Source organism: Chiloscyllium plagiosum, chromosome 11 (assembly GCF_004010195.1).
Source record: "Chiloscyllium plagiosum isolate BGI_BamShark_2017 chromosome 11, ASM401019v2, whole genome shotgun sequence".
NCBI classification, from domain to species: Eukaryota; Metazoa; Chordata; class Chondrichthyes; order Orectolobiformes; family Hemiscylliidae; genus Chiloscyllium; species Chiloscyllium plagiosum.
The window spans coordinates 56,764,748-56,783,983 of record NC_057720.1 but is presented as its reverse complement, the minus strand read 5'-3'; the positions used below and the strand labels follow the sequence as shown (position 1 = coordinate 56,783,983).

The window sequence follows — 19,236 nt, the reverse complement described above, 5'->3', positions numbered from 1 at the left end:
GCTAAAGTACAAAGGGATCTGGGAGTGCTAGTCCAGGTTTTTCTAAAGGTTGACTTGCAGGCTGAGTCCATGGTTAAGAAAGCAAATGTAATGTCACTTATCTCAAGAGGGTTGGAATGTAAAAGCAGCAATGTGCTACTGAGAATTTATAAAGCTTTGGTTAGGCCCCATTTAGAATACCGTGTCCAATTCTGGGCCCCACACCTCAAAGGACAGACTGGCACCGGCGTGTGTCCAGCGGAGATTCACATGGATGATTCCTGGAATGGTAGGCCTAACGTACGATGAATGGCTGAGGATTCATTAGAGTTCAGAAGGTTGAGGGGAGATCTCATAGAAACTTCCAAGATAATTCATGGTTTAGAAAGGGTGGATGCTGGGAATTTGTTTTCATCAGGTGGGGATACTAGAACCCATGGGCACAGCCTTAGAATTAGAGGGGGTCAATTTAAAATGGAAATGAGACATTTCTTCAGCCAGAGTGTGGTGGGCCTGTGGAATTCATTGCCACGGAGTGCAGTGGAGGCTGGAACATTGAATGTCTTCAAGGCAGAGATTGATAAATTCTTGATGTCGTAAGGATTTAAGGGCTATGGGGAGAGTGTGGGTAAGTGGAATTGAAATGCCCATCAGCCATGATTAAATGGCAGAGTGGACTCAATGGGCTGAATGGCCTTACTTCCAATCCTGTGTCTTATGGCCTAAATCAGTTCAACTTTAGGGAAGCAGTACTGTTTTCATATGCTGCAATAATGCACTAAATTTAAACTCTTTTTTTTTAAAAAAACTGCAGAATATTAGTAAAATATGTACTGATCTGGAATCAAAGCCTCCAGTGTATCTATGCAACTATTCCAACTATTGGTATTTCAAAGCAACACTGTATAAATTTGCACTTTACCCCCGACAGACTGGAGGATGAACCAGCTGCCTTAGCAAATGAGTAGACGGTAATGGAAATAAAGAGGTTTATCCCTTTGGTACAGCAACTATCCTAGCCTAATATTAATTGCATTTTGAATTTTCTTTCATGTATTTCCCTTTTCTGAGCTGCTTATTCCAAACATTCATTTTTAAGCAATATATTTTAATTTACTTCTCATTAATGTTATTACACCTTGTGCTCCTGGAGTAAGACATTTTCAAAGGGAAAAACTTGGGATTCATGTCATTTATATTTTATATAGATGGAAGATTTACATACATACTAATTAGGTAATCTCCTGTTTTTATAAGATGTATTCTACCGTTCTGTCTCATTACAGTGGACTGCATTGGTGCTGCCAGTTGTCCCATTCAGCATCAAGTCTTGCATGAATAATTTCCTTCAGCTTAGAATTTGAGAGACTTAGATGTTGACCATTGTCAGATTTCAGATGGCAGATCAGGAGACCCAGTCAACTTTGAACCTCTGGCCTTCATACCATAGGGACAGCAGATTGCAGAAGATAAAGAAGCATCTTGGGCAACCACAATATCAGAACTACCCCTGACAATTATAGCTTATCTCTTTCATTGGACCACCAATGGCTGCTGTTTTGTTCATTGGTTTACTAAAATGGCTTCAGATTTCACTATCTTTAAATCCTCATGTGATCCTCAGCTGTAACTCTACCATATGTTACCCAAACTTGTCCATTTTATTACATGTATTTTTGAACTGAATAAGATATTTACATTCAGGATTAATTACAAATGTAAATTGCTATTGCATTTCTCTCTAAACAATATAATTCAATCTATCATCTTCTCTGTTTCTATTTTATCATTTTTAATGACTGGAATTGAACACCAGATGTGGAATCTTGGAGGGACTTGAACAATGTGAACAGTTGAGAAATGTGACATAAGTCCATTGCTTATCTCAATAGGGAGCAAGTCTTGTAGGCAAGTTCTGCTTGTTAATGCAACGTTTATTTTATGAAATGCAAGTTGACTGTTAAGGCAGATTACCTCTTGCTAATGACCTACTACCTGCACATCTCATCCCATTAATAAGCAGCTCTCCATCCTACCATCTGTCACAAGCAAACGAGAAGCTGTAAAGTTTTGACATAAAAGTGAGAGGGGATGCCAGTCACTTCAGTTTGCTGTTTGCTCCACAGGATGTCTATGCTGGACACCAGGTACCGACATCTCAGAGCACATTCCAAGAGCACCTGCCCCATCACTCTACATTCATGAATATGTACCAGCCTTTAAGTACCCTTATGGCACATTTACGATTTGCTTACAGGACACTTGGGCACTTCATTGGCTGAACTGGTGTTTATTATTGTAATGCTGCAACAAAGACACTTTGTGCTCATGAACTGGACCAGGCTGCATCTCCTGCCTGAGCTTTTGCTGTCATAGTACTCACTCATTCTGAGTCTTTGTGAATGCGTGCAGCATTCCTATCTTACTTTTTTTGCACCTTGTCCCTTAGCCATGGATACCAGTCCCACAGTACTGCCTCATTGAGAAGTGAGCAAAAGTGAGGACTGCAGATGCCATTCCTGATGAAGGGCTTTTGCCCGAAACGTCGATTTTGCTGCTCCTCGGATGCTGCCTGACTTGCTGTCATTTTCCAGCACCACTCTGATCTCATTGAGAAGTGAGTATAGTATCAGAAGTAGTGAACGTAAGGTAGCAGTGACAAGATGGTGGGATTTGTACGCAGAGGGGAGGAAGGTCATTGGTGTTCTTCATTGTTAGTCATCCTCCAAGAGGTTGAGACTGCACTGACCTGGTGCGACCTTGAATAAGATGTTCTTGTTGTGGAATCCTGGTGGTCTTAGGAGAAGATGGTGACCCACCCTTGGATCCTGAAGTACTTGCCGCCAAAGCGGGGTTCCAAATTTCCTCTGTCTGCCATGTATGGGGCAAATTTCAGGAACCGGGCAGCTCTGGGCTAACAGCTCTTGCCTGTTTGCACAACCTTTTAAAGGTCTTTTAAAAATGACACCACACCTTTTCTGGGATGTTTGAGCAAACGCAAGTTGTTCCAGGCTTAGCATATGTTCCAAAATATAGCAAAAGGGCCAAAGTGGGGTAATTTAGGAGGCAAGTTCGGTAAGATGCTGCAAAAGATCTTGCTGGGCCTTGCAGAGAGAAACTGATCAGAAAAAACTGTTGACACTGGCAAATAAAGTGAGATTTAACCCCGTATTCCAAAAGTGGTGGAACTGATTTGTTTTAAAGCTTTTATAAAACATAGTAGCTTTCTTCTATAACGTTCTGGCTTTGTATCCTACATTTTATTAACTATTTTTGATTGCTTTGACACATCGACTAGATAAGACAAGTTATTATCCATGGACTCCATTCTCATACTTAATGTCACAAAGTTGTTTTCTCTGACATGTAATGATTCACAAAGTTTACATTAAGTTTCACTTGTATTAGGCCTGTCCAATTATTAAAGCTCAATCTTTCTGAAATTTTTCACACAGCCAATAATGATTTCCCTATTGTAACCTTATTTGGAAGTTTTAATTCAGTTGATTTTGACATCCATTATATTTGTATAGACTAGTAAAAATAGGACCAAGATCTCTTGGGCACTTAGTGCTGTTATTACATACCTCTGGTACAGGTGGGGCTTTAATCTGGGCTAACTGGCTCAGAGATAGGGACTACTACTGCATCTCACAAGCCTCTAAAAATCATTTCTTTAATATTATAATGCTTCATAAATCTGTGTATCATTCTTCCACGTGGGTCATGCTAATCCTGTCTGTATCATTCCAGTTTTAGTGTATGTGCTGTCAAAACAAGCACAATATGCTTTCTTCTTCTTTCAACAATGTTCAGCTGCAACAAGTCTACTAGTGCTATTTAAAGAAATTGTGAATTATCTACAGGTTAGTGTTTGAATTATCATTCCCCAGGCTTGGTACTATCTCATTCTTTGAAGTTTCAAAAGTTGATTGGATTTGTTGCTTCTCTTGAGCCATTATGAAGCTTGTTTTACATTCAGTGAATTACTTTTGAATATAGTCTCTGTGGTACTGCAGGAAAGTCAACAGCCAATTTGTACACAACAGTGGGTTAATGGCCAGATAATCTGTTTATTGAATGTCGATAGAGGGATTAATATTCGTCAGGTCACTGCCAATTCTGGCTTTTATTCTGCCTCAACAGTGTCATGGGATGTTTTATATCCACAAAGATGCTAAACAAATATAAGACTATCAAATTTCAGCTGCCTTAAAAGTTTTTTAAGAAAAGTGATGCCCAGTGACTCATGAATGGTCATTTTAAATCTCTCTCAAACCACTGATTTTTGACTTCCTTAATTAATGGATGTTAAGGCTAATCACAATACCTCTACTACTACCTGTCAAAGATTATCCCAGCAGACTCTGATTGCCTGATTTCTTTGTTTCTGTGTTGAACACTGGGCAGAGAATGCACTGGTTGCACCATTGGAGGAGCTCCATCTGATGTATCGTCCATTAAGCTGTTTTTGAATCTTAATTATTTAAAGCATAAATCATTGGCCTATGTTTTCTGTTGGGTTAAGGTTATTCCTTATTAACCCATACATTTATTCGAGCATGGTTGGGAGCTGTACTTGGGGATCCTGCAGAATTTCCATTGTGGCAAACTCCAAAGGAATTACCCTGGAAATTGAATTTTCTGCTGGCAAATTCCTCTGTGCTTTTCAGTCAGAAATTCAAAACTTCCAATGAAATTAGGTAAATAGTTACTTAGGAACAGTTAGACTATTAAATAAATAAACTAGTTCCCGAATGTCCATGAAATTTCCCTCCCTCACATCCCAACCATTTAAGTCCCTCAGACCCTGACCTGTCTTTTCCACTAACACCACCCTTGATACTACTTAAAATCCTAAACCAACTGAACTCCTCACCCAATTCATACCCCTCCCCCCACCTACAGGACCTGCCCTGAACCAATCTAATCCCTCTTAGACCAACCTGATTGCCCACAGCTGGACCCAAACCCTCTGATTTGACACAAGCCCTGCAGGGCCTATTTTCTCCCATCCGCTGTGGTTATGCTAAACATTTTAACACCTCTCTTGACAGATGTCACCCTTGTACCATCCTCATCTGGCACCCTATACCTCCCATCCATCAAGCAAGCTCCCCTTCCAGTGCCATAACATTGCATTTACCTTTATGTATTTAAGGTCAGCTGTCAAAGTGGGTTGTCAGGACCTTTTTACATTTCAGAATATGGCAGCTGACTGACTACTGTGGAAAGGGGACATGGTATGCTTCATCTGATAGTTCTGCACTACAAAAGAATTGTCAGAATCAAAGTACAGATCCACATTTCTGTGGGAGCTCTGAGCAGAAACTCCTCTCAGAAATGACCAGCTCCCTTCTTTCATTTTTACCAAAAAGGGCTGGAGTTGCAATCTGTGTAAGCTTGCCATTCCACAGAATATCCAATCCATTATTGCAACTAAAAGAATCAATCAGTTGATAATCCTCTACCAACACCCAAACTCAACAGATAGTACCAATGTGTAAGAGTGATACATAATAACTACCGATCTTTATTCAATAAAGCATTGCAGATGATTTAAGAAGGCAAATGGAGTATCAAGATTTATCCTATGTCCTTTTTATTAGTGTTTGTTCAGGTTGCGTTACCTACAACAGACTTTATCTTATTCAGGAATGCATTCAATTAAGATTTGTCAGATAATATGAAAAAGAATTTGAGACATCAGTCATGTGCAATGCAGACAAATGAGATCCTGCATATTGCTCAGAAGAACTTTGAAGGACAATATAAAATAAGTGGTACAATTCTAAGAAGGTACAGGAGCAGAGGGATCTGAGTGTATTTGTGCATAGATCATTGAAGATGGCAGGACAGGTGGTGAGAAAAGTTAAAGAATACAGTGTTCTTGGCTTTATTAATAGGAGCTTAGAGTACAATAGCAATGATCTGATGTTGAACTTTTAGAAGACACTTGTTAGATCTCAGCTAGAGTGTTGTGTACACCTGGGGGTACCACAGTATCAGAAAGATGTGAATGCATTGGAGAGAAGATCAATTATGAGGCTCTATTGAAGGAAGTGGCACTGTCTCCCTGAAGAGAAGGCTGAGAGGATGTTTGGTAGAGATTTTTAAAATCATGAGTGGGCTGCATGGAGTATATCAGGAGAAGCTGTTCCCACTCATTTTAAAAAAAAAAAATGAGGGGGCCTAGATTTAAAGTGATGTGCAAATGAAACCAGCATAGAGAAAAAAAAGTCTTTCACATTGTGAGTAGTTAAGGTATGGAATGCCATACCTGGAAATCTAGTAGAAGTAGGTTCAATTGAGGCATTCAAGATGGATTTTGTTTCTGATTTACAGCATCCGCTGTTCTTTCCATTTTTATTCAAGATGGATGATTATTTGGATAGAAAAGCTCTCCCCAGGGATATGGGGGAAAAGGCAGGAGGAGTTAGAATCAGTGCAAGGATGATGGGTCAAGTTGCATCCTTTTGTGCCTTAATAATTCTGTGAATTCAATCTGGCAGTGATAGACATCAGGTGCTTGCCAGAGCACATGTGGATTTGGAGTAAAGACTGTGCAAATAGTTTCCTTTTAAAGGAGATGGAAACTAATAAGCATCTAAAATAGTTTGAACGAAAGAGTTTATTTTAAAGCCATCATTGATGCATTAGCAACACAGCTTCCATGAAACAACCATAAAAATTTTAAGCTGTGTCCGGCAAACATGTTTAAGGGGGTTGTAAATCCTATAGGGATGTACGGAAATTGTTGGAGCAACATTTTCGATAATATATTTTTATATTGAAAGCAACTATGTTGCTTTTATTCAGCATCACCTTGATGCTGTTGGCCATGGATCTTCTGCCCTATTTTTGCCTTCTCAGTTTCATGATAGTGACCCTCCAGAATATTTACAATTCAACTCTACACTGGCAAAGCTTCGCAAAATTGCTTGGATTATTTTCACATACAATACAGAATTTTTATTGATCTTTAAAATCTGATCGTTGAAATTGTTCTTAAAGGTATGCAGAACAAAATGACAAGTATAACATTGAAAATAATGTTGTGTAATTTCTACTGCAATACGTTCTACTTGGAAAATAATGTGCTAAATAACTTCAAGGTGAATGGACTTTTTGAGAAAAAAAACTACAAGAGATACCATTTTCCTTTTGTGTGGATTAACAATTTTCAGCTCAAACTATTAGATATCCCTGTGCCTACTGAGTTGCACTACAGGGTATGTTGAGTAAACTGCATGTGACATGAGACACGCTTGCTGTGCTACTTTTATACTTCTGGTTAGAATCCAAAATTCTGCTGGACTATGTTACAGAACATTCTTACTTCAAAAAGAAAGTAAAAGTAACAATAATAAACTTCATAACTGAAAATCAGAAAGAGTGAATGCTTAATTACCATTCCTTGGTATATTTGCAATAGATTACTAGTAATATATAGAGAAATTTCAAACCTGAACATATTCATCTACTATCAATGCAGAGAGAAGTCAATAGATCTGGATATTTGTGTATTTCTGAAGGATGGATAATTAAATTTGCTTTCTGTTTCAGTAAGGGAAGTACAGTATTTGCCAAGGTAAAGGAAACATTAATAGGTTTAAGTTTTTTTTATCCGTGCTTGTTTAAATAAGGAACGATGATTGCAAAAGATCTCTAAGAGGTGCATATTGCTATCTGCAATTATCTTCATCTTCATTTCGTTTTAACAGTGAACAGGTCACTGTACTTTAGCAAGAAGCTTACCAAATATTTTTTGAAAGAAGCAGGCTTTGAAAGATGTGTCTCCTTCTACTTTGAACTGAAAATTTCCCCTTTTTATTAGTCAAGCTGGCCTGAAGTCTGAAAACGAATCAATCCTCCATAGTTATTCCTGTACAGTATTTTCACAATGAAAATGGGAGAGAATTGGAGCCAGAATTTCCAAAACTAATCACAAATTTAGGCAAATTGAAGCAGTACTATTGCATTATTTTGCAAGAAGATGGTAAGCCCATCTGCTGTCATCCTCCCAAGCCGATATACCCTCTGATGGAGAAAAGTAAAATCTCAGTTTGACAGCATGATTGAAAGCTTGGTCTTAATGCCGGTGGCAACCAATATAATGATGCTTGGACTAGTAACAGTTCCCAAAATAAATTGAGAACTGAGATTGTGTATCAATTTCACTCAGTTAATAGTCATATGGAAAATCCATCCTCTTTCATTCATCAATGATAGATTGGCAACAAGCAAATTTTTCACAGAACAGGAAGCCAAAAAGATACCCTTATACCGATGGTCAAGATTGCTGAATACATTTACTGCATCATTTCAGGTAGTATTGCTTCTACTGTTTCCCATTTGGAATCAACTCTGTACCAGAAAGTTTCAAAAGGCCAGTGTCTAGAATGCTGGAAGACTGATGATAGACAGATGATATCCCTGTGCATGGTAAAACACAGAAATAACAAGATGAGAGGGTTAGGGCTGTGTTGATGGCCTTGTAGAATGTGGACTCAACACCAAATGAGAGAAACTAATTCTTTAGAACTTAAGGACACCTTACCTTAATTATCACAGTATCTCCAAGGAAGACATGAAGCATAAGTGAATTTCTGGCATAAGTTTAGCATGTACTTCATCATGGTTTGTTCCCAACTTAGTTGATTACTTAACCCGTAATGGATCTTTTGAAAGAAGGTCATCAGTAGTATTGGCATCAGCAATATTTTTTAAAAAAACTTCTAAAGAGAAGTTACTTTTTTTTAAAAAACCAACATTCACAATAAAGTGGATGAATTAGTCACACAAATATCCAGGGGCATTCAGTGTTTAGAATGTACAGACTGAGGAAAACATGATGGGATAGTACCTCTAGTTAAAGAAGATATTAGCACAGTGATGAAAGGTATTTACCTCTGGGGAATTGGTATCTGCATGGTTAGAGCTTAGAAGCACCAAGAGACAGAAAACAATAGTGGGGGTTATGTATATAGACCCCTGAACTATAATAGTAATGTTGGATAAGGTACTAAACAGGAAATTAGACACAAGCAATAAAAATACAGCTGTAATTATGTGAATTTTAATCTACGTATAGATTAAGCAAATCAAATCAGTAACAATACCAAACAGGAGACATTTCTGGACAGCGTATGAGATGGTTTCTGGATCAATACATTGAATAGTCAATGAAACAAGAGTTCATCGTAAGATCATTCACGGTATTATGTAATGACAAAGTTATAGAAGACAAACTAACTGTCCAAGGCTCCTGGAGGGGTGGGGGGGGGTAGGTAGGGGAAGCTGGGGAGGAAGTAACCTGGGCTCCTGGAGGGGTGGGGGGGGTAGGTAGGGGAAGCTGGGGAGGAAGTAACCTGGATGTTGATTTGCTCACTGAGCTGGAAGGTTCATTTCCAGACATTTCGTCACCCTACTAGGTAACATCATCTGTGGACTTACGGATGCGGCACTGCTGATGATTTCTGCTGTTTTACATGTTTGGGTTTCTTTGGGTTGGTGATGCCATTTCCTGTGGCGATGTAATTTCCTGTTCTTTTTCTCATGTGTGAGAATTCCTAGAAGCATGGCATTCCAACCGGAAGTCTATCAACAAACACATCAAGTTAGACCCCATCTACCACCCCTTGAGAAAAAGAACAGGAAATGACGTCACAGGAAATTACATCACCAACCCAAAGAAACCCAAACATGTAAATAGAAAACAGAAATCATCAGTGCTTCGCCTGGAGGCCCACTGAAGATGTTACCTGGTAGGGTGATGAAATGTTTGGAAATAAACCTTCCAGCTCTGCAAGCAAACCTACATCCAGAACCTCAACCTGAGCTACAAATCTTCTCAAAGCTCATTAGGGCAAGTAACCGTTACGTCGTCGTCATGTAGGATGAAGAGTAACACAGTTGATTTGGGAAAACTAGAGGCATGAATCTAAACAGAGGAATCTATGACTGTGAATTGTTTGTGATAAATTGGAGAGTATTACTTAAAGGGATGACAGTAGATAGGCAATGATAAGCATTCAAAGTGTGCAGTGGGGAAATACTCATTCCTGTCTGGCAGAAAGAAAGCAGGAAAAATGACATAACCATGGGAACAATGGAAATTGTGAATAGCACTAGATCTAAGGAGAGGTGTATAAATTAGCCAAAAGGAGCTTAGAGCTGAGGATTGGGAGCAGTTTAGATTTCAGCAAAGGAAGACAAAGGCATTGGACTTAAGAGGGGAAAAGTAGAATATGAAAGTAAGCTTGCAGGGCACATACAGAAAGATTGTAAAAGAGTATGTAGCTATTTGAGGAGAAAGAGGTTAATGAAGACAAATGCAGGTCCTTTAAAATCAAACAGGGGACATTTATAATTGGGAATAAAGATAGGAAGCGAATTAAAAACATAGTTTGGTTCTGCATCCTCAAAGGAGGACCGAAATAGCATGCCAAAAATGTTGGGGAACACAACTTTTACTGAGAGGGGGCAAAATATCCATATTTGTTAGGAAAGTGTGTTGGGGAAATTGGTCATTATCTTTTAAGATGTTATAAACTTGAACAATTTCTATGGATTGGAGGGTAGTTACTGTAACCTCACTATTTTGAAAGAGAAAAACGAGGTAGAGAGAAAACAAGGAATCACTGGTTAGCTTGACATCATTAGGGAAAATGCTAGAGTCCATTATAAAAGATTTGATAGTAGAGCACTTGGAAAACCGTGTCAGGATTGGACAAAGTCAACATGGTTTAATAAAATGGAAATAATGCTTGACAAATCTATTGGAATTTTACTAGGATGTAATTAGTAGTGTTAAGGTGTTGGGGGTTGCTGGGATCAATGGATGTGGTTTATTGGACTTTCAGAAGGTGTTTGATAAAGTTCCACATAAGGGATTAGCATGAAAACTAAAGGACATGGGACTGGGGGTATTGTGTTGGCATAGAGGATTGGCTGACAGAAAACAAAACAGGATTAAACGGGTCATTTTTATCATTAGCAGCTCGTGACAAGTGGGATACGAGAGCGATTGATATTTAGACCCCGGCTATTCATTTTATATATTAATGATTTAAATGAGGCAACTAAATGTAATATTTCCAAGTTTTCAGATAACTCAAAGCTGGGTGGAAGGTTGAACTGTGAGGAAGTAGTAGTGTGGTACAACTATTCCTGTGATAGTAAACACCATCACACCTGTGGTAACACAAACAAGTCAGACTTATACATTAAGTCACTATTCCAAACTGTCAGGTTGAATTCGGGGTGAGGAAAGGTGGTGATAATATTAAGCATAACATAGCTTTTGTGATTAATAATGTAAGAATGTAAATATTCACTTGTCACTATATCAGCTAGCAGATTGGCCTTAAAGTTTTCCTTATGATTTTCTGCTATTACAATTGACCTTTTCTAGATTTATAATGGTCTCTTATACAATAATTTATTATAACCTTATTTAGGAGTCTCGCTAATTTTCTGTGAGATTTTCTGTTGCATGCTATTGTTTGTTGAGTCATTTTAACCTGAATTATTTTCTCATGAACAGTTCACACAGCACATCACTGTTTTCCATAGTGCTTTCTTTAGCATTCATAATCCTAAAACAGATTCACAATAATGCTTTCTTTCAAAAGGAATTTGCTTTGATTCTGTTAATGCTTTTTTGAATCAAATATTTTCAGAAATCTTAATGATTCCTTCAGAAATTTGCAACTATTCTCCCCTCCTACAGATTTGCTACAGTGCTCCTGTCTCCTGCTTAGTGTTTTTTCTCCTCTGTATTTTTAAGAAACCTTGGTGATTGGCTGTAATCCAAAGTTCCTTGTGGTGTGATTCAGTAGCTTCCTCTTCTAATGAGAATCACGATTCACACCAACACAACAAGCATTTGTTGTGGTGTGCCTAATATTCTCAACAATTGTGTATCTTGATGTAGGTTTTCCACATGCTGTCTTCTCACAGTAGTCACTGTCACATTTCTGATGTTTACTGGATGTCAGTAATATATTATCACAATTTACTTCTTTTGGGTTGTTTTCTCAGTGTTTTTTACACTTAGACACCAGTGTAGTGTTGAATTTTTGTTATAGAAGGTTAATTCTTTTGTTCTCAACAAGATAATCAACAGATCAGATAGAAGCTGTGGATTCTGCCATGTTCAGTTGTGAATGGGTGTGTATACTTACACAACCAACTGAAGGAAGAGGCTGCACAAACATGTCAGCCTTCATATTGGTTCACCCAGCATATCAAGATAAGTCGAGGCTGAACATTGGTAACCCTGTTGTGGTTCTGTTCGCCGAGCTGGAAGTTTTTGTTGCAAACGTTTCGTCCCCTGGCTAGGCGACATCATCAGTGCTTGGGAGCCTCCTGCGAAGCGCTTCTTTGATGTTTCCTCCGGTGTTTATAGTGGTCTGTCCCTGCCGCTTCCGGTTGTCAGTTTCAGCTGTCCGCTGTAGTGGTTGGTATATTGGGTCCAGGTCGATGTGTTTGTTGCCCACACTCAGACAACAAGCAACATGAATTCGACTGGGACAACACTACTATCATAGGGCAAGCCAGAAGAACAGCCCAGGGAATTCCTAGAAGCATGGCACTCATCCACAAACTCCATCAACAAACACATCGACCTGGACCCAATATACCAACCACTACAGCGGACAGCTGAAACTGACAACCGGAAGCGGCAGGGAAAGACCACTATAAACACCGGAGGAAACATCAAAGAAGCGCTTCGCAGGAGGCTCCCAAGCACTGATGATGTCGCCTAGCCAGGGGACGAAACGTTTGCAACAAAAACTTCCAGCTCGGTGAGCAGAACCACAACAACGAGCACCTGAGCTACAAATCTTCGCACATTGGTAACCCTCTTCAGCTAGAATGGCAGAGTTGATGATCCATCTTGCCCACATCCCAAGGGCCCCAATTTGAGAGGTCACTTGACTCCAGATCTTTTTACAGCCTTAGGTCAATCATGACCAAAAAGAACTGAATTTTAAAGATAAGTTGAGAATAACTGCTATTGACATTAAGGCAGCCTTTTGACCAACTATGGCCTCCAATAAAACTAAAGCTAGAGGATTTGTGGGTAAATACTCCATTAGTTCAGTCATGCCTTGCATAGAGGATGATTGTTGGAGGCCAAGCATCTCCAGTAAAGATATTTCTGCCGGAGTTCCTCAAGCTCGTATCTGACACTCAGTTATCTTATCTTTCCCATTCCCAAGGGAGGTCAGTGTAAAGTCAGAATTGGAGATGCTTGTTGATGTTTGCACATTATTTAATATATTTCCTCAGATACTAAAGCAATCCATGTCTGCATGCAGATGATTAAAAGTGAATGGAAGACTGTGCATACACCAATTGACCATCATGCACCATTAATAAAGGATTAGAGCTAAAAGAAAACCATTTATCTGTCTGTCATCACCACAGGAAATGACATCACCAACCCAGTCGGTGATCTAGACTGGTGCAACTGACCTTTTGCCTTTCCCACAAAGAATGTTTGTCTTGCCTTGCCCCGTTATTTGTTTATCTGTTTATATGTATATGGGAATTTTATTAAAGGAGCAAAGTTTGTTATAAAGTCATAAATTAGCAATTTTTTTTTACCATTGCTTAAAAGCAATTTTATTGCAGTAAGATTTTTGTCAATTGAAAAAAGACTTGGTGTGCATATTCATTTAACCTTCGTTAGACAGTTAAATCAAATTGGGCAGTTTGGTGGTTTAATCACAATTCGTGGCACATTGGCTCAGTGCCAGGGACCTGGGTTTGACCGTCTGTGTAGAATTTGCACATTCTCCCCATGTCTCCCAAAATCCAAAGATGTGCGATTTAGGGAAATTGGCCATGCTAAATTGCCCAGAGTGTTCAGGGATGTGTATGTTAGGTACATTAGTCGGGGGTAAATGTTGAGCAATAGGTTTGGGTAGGATACTCTTCGGAGGATCTGTGTGGATCTGTTGGGCTGAAGGGCCTGTTCCCATACTGTAGAGATTCTATGAAATGTGTGGCAACCTGGAGAATAGTAGGGTTTGATTTCTAGTGCACTACGCCAGTGAGTCACAACATCAATCCAAAGAATATCCAGGAATGTGCATAATCTTGTCAAAATGTTTGTATCCATAGGTTTTAATCAAAGGTAATGTAACTGACCATCAAAGCAATTTAGATATAAAGGAGCAGAACTTTGCACGCTAAATAAATACTGTGGCAAACACCTAAGACCATAAGATAAAGGAGCAGAATTAGGCCATTCAGCCCATTGAGTCTGCCCCACCAATCAGTCATGGTTATAAGCTTATCAACCCTGTTCTTCTGCCTTCACACCATAACCCTTGAAGCCCTTACTAATCAAGAACCTATTTATCTCTGTCTTAAATAGACTCAATGACTTGGCTTCCACAGCCTTCTGCGGCAATGAATTACACAGATTAACCACCCTTTGTGTGAAGAAATTCCTTCTCATCTCCGTTCTAAAGGGTCATCTCGTTACTCTGAGGCTGTACCATTGAGTCCTAGTCTCTCCCACTATTGGAAACATTATCTTCATGTCCAGTCTAACCAGGCCTCTCAGTATTCTATAAATTTCATTCAGGTCCCCCCTTTCATCCCTCTAAACTCAACTGAGTACAGACCTAGAGTCATCAACCACTCCTCACATGATAAACACTTCATCCCTTGGGTCATTCTTGTAAACTTCCTCTGTATCCCCTCCTTAGATATGGGGCCCAAAACTGTTCACAATATTGCAAATACGGTCTGACAGGAACATTATACAGCCTCAGCAGTGCACTTCTGCTCTTGTATTCTGGCCCTCTTGAAATGAATGCCAATCTTGCATTTGCCTTGCTAACCACCAACTGAACCTGCATGTTAACTTTGAGAGAATCCTGAACTAGGACTCCCAAATCCCTTTGTCCTTCAGATTTCTGAAGCCTTTCTCCATTTAGAAAATAGACTACACATCATCTTCCAACCAAAGTGCATATCCTCACGCTTTCCGACATTCCATCCACCACATCTTTGTTCACTATCCTAACTTGTTCAAATCCTTCTGCAGCCTCCTCACTTCCTCAACACTAGTTGTCCCTCCACCTGTCTTTGTGCCATCTGCAAATTTAACATGTCCTCCGATGCTTTGTCTAGATCATTAATGCATAATGTGAATACTGACCCCTGTGGAATTCCACTAGTCACCGACTGAAAAAGACCTTTTTATCCCTACTCTCTCTCTTCTGCCAGTTAGCCAGTGGCCTATTCATTGCCAGGACCTTGCACCGAACGCCAACAGGCTCTTAACTTAATTAGCAGCTTCCTAAGTGGCACTTTGTCTAAGGTTTTCTGGAAATAGAAATAGATCACGCCCATTGGCTCTCCTTTGTCTAACTTGCTTGTTACTTCCTCAGAGAATTCTAACAGATTTGTCGGCTGCGAATTTCCTTTGATGAAGCCATCTGACTCAGTCGTTTTTTACCGTGCGCTTTCAAGTACTCCATAATCTCATGCTTAATAACAGACTCAAATCTTGCCAACAGGTTCCTGTCTTCTGCCTCCCTCCCCTCTTAAAGAGGTGTTATGTGAACCTTTTTCCAGTTATCTGGGCCCCGTTCAGAAATAATTCAGGTCGTCAGGAAGATCACCACCAAGCCTTTTACAATCTCCTCAGCTAGCACCTTCAAAACTCTGGGGTGAGTGTCTCTTGTGGCATCTGGTTCAACAGGTGCCATGGTGGGTCAGTGGTTAGCACTGTTGCCTTATACCGCGAGGGACTCTGGTTCGATTCCAACCTTGGATGACTGGCTGTGTGGAGTTTGCATGTTCTGTGTCTGCATAGGCTTCTGTCAAGTGCTTCGGTTTCTTTCCACAGTCCAAAGGTATGCAGATTAGGTGAATTGGCCAAGCTAAATTGATTTGCCATTATCAAAGCTGTCCAACAAGGAACTATAATTAAAGTGATGCAATTCATAACTAACCTTAGTTTATCCTGGTGGGCTTCTATATTCTCTATACATTGCTGATTCTTTATTTTGTTGTATTATCCTAGTGTACTTTGTATGTTATCATCTGCCTGTATTGCATGCAAAACAAAATGTTTTACTGTAACTAGGTATATGTGACAGTAATAAATCCAATCAACTATGAAGTAAGGATATCCTTCCCTTCCCTAAAGGGCAATAGTGAACCTGATGGATTTTTGTGACAATCATAGTTTTGTGGTTTCATTTGCTGAGCCTAGCTTTCAGTTGGATTTTTCTATTAATTAAGTTTAAATTCCACCTGCAGCTAAGGTGAGATTTGAGCCAGAGTCCTCTGACCATTAACTGGGGTTTTCTGGATTACTAATTCTGTGACGTTACCGCTACACCATCTCCCAAAAGGCACCTTGATGTCACTTCACCTTGTCATGAGGCTGCAAAAGGGATCAAAATCATATGACATTGCAAACCTTCCTGTGATCTTACATACTGTCTCATTAGTATATCGCAGTCAGACTCAAAACGCATGACACTGCCCTCTGGGCTGCTGCTGGCAAGCTAAATAACTCATCATTCCTCTGTTTGATTTGCCATTGTCAAGGCTGTCCAACAAGGAACTATAATTAAAGTAATGCAATTCATAACTAACCTTAGTTATCCTGGTGGGCTTCTGTATTCTCTATATATTGCTGATTCTGGCTGAGACCAGTACAGGTGATTTCTAACCAGCATACAACAGAACAATAAGATGATAATGAAACTAATTAAATGCCATAATAAAGTTTAATCACACTACAAAGGATGCTTCAGCATTGACATGAACATATATGCATCTTATAACTCTTAACTTGCTTTCTTAGTGCTCACTCATTTATCACTTACTTGAAGGTTGCCAGCCTCAGTCTGCTTCATATTTCTTAGTGCACACTGACTTTAGCACTGAGATAAAGATTGCCAGCTTCTATGTGGGCCTAATTGCTTACTTAGCACACAAGGTCTTTAGTGCTTAGTTACAGGCTGCCAGCTTCTATGGCTTGTATGGCTTTCTTAGCACACAAGGTCTCCAGCTCCATTACAGGGTGACAGCATCTGTAATTTAGCTTTTTTTTAGTGCAGTGGGTGAGGCAGGAAGCTTATGTTGGTGGAGATCACTGAACAGTCAATCTATCAATCAGATGGGGTGGACATGTCTCTGCACGATGTCATGCTGCATCAAAGTCTCAGTTGCAGCATGTACCTGCAGCTTACAAGAAAAAATAATTTCATGTGCTTCAAGTAAATGGTGTTATGGAAAAATGGAAGGGAAAATTCTTCAGCAGGGTGAAAGTAGATTGCAATTAGTCAGGAGTGTTGCCACTGTTGGTCAAGGGGCTCACCATGTCCCTGTTCACTTAACGTCTCAGTTGCATAATTAATGAAGTGAAAAGCAGAAGGTTGCATGAAAAAATACATCCCAGGCCAAGGAGGACCAAGTCATTCATTATGTACTTTGCTTTCTGTCACCCTCCTTGTTGAATTATAGTGTTACATCAGTGATTTTCCAATCTGCTGAGTCCCTTTGAGAACCTAAGTTAAATGTTAGGTTTTTCATGTTCAGAATGATACACTCATGAGCTTTAAACATGTAATATTTTCTTTGAATGGTACAATTTTCTTGGGTGAAATGGCTTTCTGTCTTCGTAATTGTTATTTGCTGTTCAAGTGCAGGATAAATTTGCTCTAGGAAATAGGTTTCTATGGATGCAGTGTATTTTGTGATAAATGGATACAACTGACTATAATATTGTTCCTTGGGCGCCAAAAATCTATCTGGTAATGTAAGCACAGCTGCATACCCAAATTTGAAACCTAAAGCTATGCTCCAAACCTCTTTGGTTGGGCCCTTCCCACTGGTAAAGATGTTATCCAGGCTCTCTCCTGCTATGAAACTGTCCGATTAACTTACCTCATATGTTGAAGCAGGCCAACAACAGTTGGAACGACCAAGACGTCTGAAGTTGCAAGTTAAAGTGTATACCTGGTGGAGCCAAATGGAGTAGAAATATACTACCATCTATACTATTAATATTCTACTAATAAGGAAGCCACCATGTATTCTTTTACAAAAGACTCTGAAACTATCTCCATGCAACTTGCCGGCTGCCATGGAAGCTTCCTTTAGTGTGGCTGACTGCTTGAGTGCTGGTTGACAGCTGCTTTTTACCATTCCGTGCAGAAAACTGACTATCAATTACAATTAAGGCCCAGGATTTAACACACCCAAGGTTCAATATTTGGGCCCGTGAGAGCACTCAGAATTTGTCGCGCCATTCCCTTGAGTGAAAGATTGATAAATCACAACATAATACAAGATTTAAGTATTTCCATTGTAAATTCTGAGTCCTTATTTGTCATAAAACTTTACAGTACAGCAAGCTTAGGTAGAATTTCAGATTCCTGCCATTGGTGCCAATGAAATACCTGTATTGGGACAGGAGTACAGATAGAGACTGTCTTGGTTGAGTTTAGGTACTTTCCATTTTTTGGGGGTGCACAGATATTATCATCAAAAAAGTTAACAGGAAAAATATTGGTATTTTTGGAAAAAGAAGTGCTTGATCTCCTTTGGGGTTGAATGTAGTAAATCAAATAATATGACCAGTCATTTACTAAAAGCAAAAATATAATTGTCTTCAGATCAGGCAGCAGAGAGCTTTCTAAGTCAGGATGGTGGTGTTCCCATGTTTCTATTGCTGCATTCTTCTAGATGATAGTAGTTAAGTGTCCAACAAATGCAGAGAAGAAATTAAGAAGCTTAATTGGATGTTGGTGTGTATACAGTATAACTACGACAATAGAAACTGGAGTGCTTGGTGAGACATGCTTGGAATATTGTCCTCTGATTTAGTCACAAAAAAAGGAGACCTGAAAACATGAGGGATCCTGCAGGAAAGTAGTCCTCTGCTACAACCTCATTCAGAGTTGGGGGACAGAAAGTTAAAAGAGCATAGTTTGTAATAAAGCTCGATTTGAAGGAAGAAAAATAACATTCAGTTTTTAATCTAATATTTTTAATATTTTCAGAATTATATTAATTTCAACACTAGCGTACATCACTTTGTTTAACGGTGTGTATGTAGCTAATAAAATTTGCCACACAGTGCATGCTGTGAAGTCTAATGTAAAACTAAAGAGAAAGTAGCAACAAAGTTCCATATAGTGAACATCATAAAATTCTGGGCTAAATAGAAGAGTTGAAAAGTGTGGTGCTGGAAAAGTGCAGCAGGCCAGG

At 39.3% G+C, this 19,236-nt stretch overlaps 1 protein-coding gene and 1 non-coding gene across 6 annotated transcripts in view; one reads left to right on the top strand and one right to left on the bottom strand.

Annotated features, from left to right (window-relative positions):
• pde4ba (phosphodiesterase 4B, cAMP-specific a) overlaps positions 1 to 19,236 on the top strand; it is a 621,169-nt gene that overhangs the window by 368,413 nt on the left and 233,520 nt on the right. The gene's annotated exons all lie outside the window — the stretch shown is intronic.
• Positions 3,656 to 3,762, bottom strand: LOC122554817. The gene has a single exon (XR_006313100.1). It is a non-coding gene; the product is annotated as a U6 spliceosomal RNA (small nuclear RNA).